This window comes from Colobus angolensis, unplaced genomic scaffold (genome assembly GCF_000951035.1).
Source record: "Colobus angolensis palliatus isolate OR3802 unplaced genomic scaffold, Cang.pa_1.0 Scaffold87, whole genome shotgun sequence".
Taxonomy (NCBI): Eukaryota; Metazoa; Chordata; class Mammalia; order Primates; family Cercopithecidae; genus Colobus; species Colobus angolensis.
The window spans coordinates 5,095,220-5,100,469 of record NW_012122598.1 but is presented as its reverse complement, the minus strand read 5'-3'; positions in this window follow the sequence as shown (position 1 = coordinate 5,100,469).

Sequence of the window (5,250 nt, the reverse complement as noted above, 5' to 3'; positions counted from 1 at the left end):
GATTCAAATTCAGGAAATGCAGAAAACACCACAAAGATACTCATTGAGAAGAGCAACTCCAACACACATAATCTTCAGATACTCCAAGGTTGAAATGAAGAAAAAAATGTTAAGCACAGCCAGAGAGAAAGGTCAGGTTACCTATAAAGGGAAGCCCATCAGACTAACAGTGGATCTTGCTGCAGAAATCCTACAAGCCAGAAGAAAGTGGGGGCCAATATTCAATATCCTTAAAGAAAAGAATTTTCAATCTGGAATTTCATATCCAGCCAAACTAAGTTTGATGAATGAAGGAGAAATAAAATCCTTTACAGACAAGCAAATGCTATTGGATTTTGTCACCACCAGGCCTGCCTTACAAGAACTCTTGAAGGAAGCCCTAAATATGGAAAGGAAAAACTGGTACCAGCCACTACAAAAATACACTGAATTATAAAGACCAATGACACTATGAAGAAACTGCATCAACTAATGTGCAAAATAACCAACTAGCATCATAATGACAGGATCAAATTCACACAAAACAACATTAACCTTAAATGTAAACAAGCTAAATGCCCCAATTAAAAGACACAGACTGGCAAGGTGGATAAAGAGTCAAGACCCATCAGTGTATCCAGTATCCTGCATCCAGGAGACCCATCTGACATTCAAAGACACACATAGGCTCAAAATAAAGGGATGGAGGAATATTTACCAAGCAAATAGAAAGCAAAGAAAAGCAGGTTTTGCGATCCTAGTCTCTGATAAAACAGGCTTTAAGACAACAAAGATTTTAAAAAAACAAAGAAGAGCATTACATAATGGTAAAGGGATCAATGCAAAGAGAAGAGCTAACTATCCTAAATATATATGCACCCAATACAGGAGCACCCAGATTCATAAAACAACTTCTTAGAGACCTACAAAGAGATGTAGACTCCCACACAATAATAATGGGCGACTTTAACACTCCACTGTCAATAATAGAGAGATCAATGAGACAGAAAATTAACAAGGATATTCAGGACCTGAACTCAGCTCTGGACCAAGCGGATCTCATAGATATCTACAGAACTCTCCACCCCAAATCAACAGAATATATATTCTTCTCAGCACCACATAGCACTTGTTCCAAAATCGATGACATAATTAGAAGTAAAACACTCCTCAGCAAATGCAAAGGAATGGAAATGATAACATGCACCCTCCCAGACCACAGTGCAATCAATATAGAACTCAGAATTAAGAAACTCACTCAAAACCACACAATTACATGGAAACTGAACAACCTTCTCCAGAATGACTACTGGGTAACTAACAAAATTAAGGCAGAAATAACAAAGCTCTTTGAAACCAATCAGAACAAAGGACAATGTACCAGAATCTCTGAAACACAGCTAAAGGAGTATTTAGAAGGAAATTTATAGCACTAAATGCCCACATCAGAAAGTGGGAAAGATCTAAAGTTGACACCCTAACATCGCAATTAAAAGAACTAGAGAAACAAGAGCAAACAAATTCAAAAGCTATCAGAAGACAAGATCAGAGCAGAAATGAAAGAGAGAGAGACATGAAAAGCCCTTCAAAAAATCAATGAATCCAGGAGCTGGTTTTATGAAAAGGTTAACAAAATAGATAGACCATTAGCCAGAGTAATAAAGAAGAAAAGAGAGAAGAATTAAAGAGATACAATAAAAAATGACAAAAGGGATATCACCACTGATCACACAGAGATATAAACTACCATCAGAGGATAGTATAAACACCTTGATGCAAATAAACTAGAAAATCTAGAAGAAATGGATAAATTCCTGGACATATAATCCCTCCCAAGACTAAACCAGGAAGACATCAAATCTCTGAATAGACCATTAACAAGTTCTGAAATTTAGGCAGTAATTATTAGCCTACCAACCAAAAAGAGCCCAGGACCAGACTGATTCACAGCCAAATTCTACCAGAGGTACAAAGAGGAGATGGTACCATTCCCTCTGAAACTATTCCAAACAATAGAAAAGAAGGACTCCTCCTTAACTCATTTTATGAGGCCAGCATCATCCTGATACCAAAACCTGGCAGAGACAACAAAAAAAAGAAAATTTCAGGCCAATATCCCTGATGACATCAATGCAAAAATCCTCAAAATACTGGCAAACCTAAAATCCAGCAGCACATTAGAAAGCTTATCCACCACAATCAATTCAGCTTCATCCCTGGCAGGCAAGGCTGGTTCAATATACACAAAACAATAAACATAATACATCACATAAACAGAACCAATGAAAAAAACCACATGATTATCTCAATAGATGCAGAAAAGGCCTTCGATAAATTCAACACCCCTTTATGCTAAAAACTCTCAATAAACTAGGTATTGATGGAACGTATCTCAAAACAATAAGAGCTTTTTATGACAAACCCATAGCCAATATCATACTAAATGGGCAAAAGCTGGAAGCATTCTCTTTGAAAACTGGCACAAGACAAGGATGCCCTCTCTCGCCACTCATTTCAACATAGTGTTGGAAGTTCTGGTCAGAGCAATCAGGCAACAGAAAGAAATAAAGGGTATTCAAATAGGAAGAGAGGAAGTCACATTGTCTCTGCTTGCAGACAACATGATTGTATATTTAGAAAACCCCATCGTCTCAGCCCAAAAACTCCTTAAGCTGATAAACAACTTCAGCAAAGTCTCAGGATACAAAATCAATGTGCAGAAATCACAAGTATTCCTATACACAAATAATAGACAAGCAGAGAGCCAAATCATGAGTGAACTCCCATTCACAGTTGCTACAAATAAAATAAAATAAAATAAAATAAAATACCTAGGAATACAATTTGCAAGGGACATGAAGGACCTCTTAAGGAGAACTACAAACCACTGCTCAAGCAAATAAGAGAGGACAGAAACAAATGGAAAAACTTTCCATGGTCATGGATAGGAATAATCAATATTGTGAAAATGGCCATACTGCCCAAAGTAATTTATGGATTCAATGCTATTCCCATCAAGCTACCACTGATTTTCTTCACATAATTATAAAAAGCTACTTTAAATTTCATTTGGAACCAAAACAGATCCCATATAGCCAAGACAATCCTAAGTAAAAAGAACAAAGCTGGAGGCATCATGCTACCTGACTTCAAACTATACTACAAGGCTACAGTAACCAAAACAGCATAGTACTGGTACCAAAACAGATATACAGACCAATGGAACAGAACAGAGGCCTCAGAAATAACATCACACATCTACAGCCATCTGATCTTTGACAAACCTGACAAAAACAAGAAATGGGGAAAAGATTCCCTATTTAATAAGTCATGATGGGAAAACTGGCTAGCCATATGCAGAAAACTGAAACTGGACCCCTTCCTTACACCTTATTCAAAAATTAACTCAAGATAGATTAAAGACTTAAATGTAAAACCTAAAACTATAAAAACCCTAGAAGAAAACCTAGGCAATACCACTCAGGACATAGGCATAGGCAAAGACTTCATGACTAAAACACCAAAAGCAATGGCAACAAAAGCCAAAAATGACAAATGCAACCTAATTAAACTAAAGAGCTTCTACACAGCAAAATAAAATATCATCAGAGTGAACAGGCAACCTACAGAATGGGAGAAATATTTTGCAATCTATCCAGCTGACAAAGGTCTAATATCCAGAATCTATGAGGAAATTAAACAAATTTACAAGAAAAAAACAACCCCATGAAAAAGTGGGTGAAGGATATGAACAGACACTTCTCAAAAGAAGACATTTATGCGGCCAACAAACATATGAAAAACAGCTCGTCATCACTGTTCATTAAAGAAATGCAAATCAAAATTAGAAAATGAGATACCATCTCACGCCAGTTAGAGTGATGATCATTAAAAAGTCTGGAAGCAACAGATGTTGGCAAGGATGCGGAGAAATAGGAAGAATTTTACAATCCTGGTGGGAGTGTAAGTTAGTTCAAACATTGTGGAAGACCGCGTGGCAATTCCTCAAGGATCTAGTACCAGAAATACCATTTGAGCCAGCAATCCCATTACTGGGTATATACCTGAAGGATTATAAATCATTTTACTGTAAAGACATATGCACACATACGTTTATTGCAGCACTGTTCACAAGAGCAAAGACTTGGAACCAACCCAAATGCCCATCAATGATAGACTGGGTAACAAATCATGGTTCATATAAACCACAGAATACTATGCAGCCATAAAAAAAGATGAGATCATGTCCTTTGCAGGAACATAAATGAAGCTGGAAACGATCATCCTCAGCAAAGTAACACAGGAACAGAAAACCAAACACTACATGTACTCACTCATAAGTGGGAGTTGAACAATGAGAACACATGGACACAGGGAGGGGAACATCACACACCAGGGCCTGTCAGCAGGTGGGGGGAAAGGGGAGGGAGAGCATTAGGACAAATACCTAATGCAAGCAGGGCTTAAAACCTAGGTGACCGGTTGATAGGTGCAGCAAACCACCATGGCACATGTATATTTATGTAACAAACCTGCACATTCAGCACATGTATCCCAGAACATAAAGTAAAATAAAAAAATATATTCCCTAAATAATGTCTTGAAATAATTACCAATCCAGTAGGAATGAGTGCCCTTAGAGACCCAGATTGGGATCCCTAACTCTCTCTTCTCCTCAAAGGAATGAGGGCCTGTTCATCAAATGGCTGATTTCAGGGCTAGAATTGTTTTCATATTGAATACAAGGAGAACAACTATATGTCAATAAGTTGGAAAATCTAGAAGAAATGGACAAATTCCTGGACACATACAACCTACCAAGATTGAACCAGTGGAAATCCAAAACCTCAGCAGACCAATAACAAATGATGAGATTCAAGTCATAATAAAAAGTCTCTCAGGTAAAAAAACGAAACAAAACAAAACGAAAAAATGAACGAAAGAAAGAAGAAAGAAAGGAAAGAAAGAAAGGAAGGAAGAAGGAAGGAAGGAAGGAAAGGGAAGGGAAGGGAAAGGAAAGGAAAGGAAGAAAGAAAGAAAGAAAAAGCAAGCAAGCAAGCAAGCAAGCCTGGGACCCTATGGCTTAATTGCTGAATTCCACCAAACATTTAAAGAACTAATATCAATCCTACTCAACCTCTCCAGAAAAAAAAGGAGGAGGGAATACTTCCAAAATCAATCTATGAGGCCAGTATTACCCTGATACCAAAACCAGGCAAAGACACATCAAAAAATACATGAAAGAAGGGAGGGAGGGAGGGAGGGAGGGAG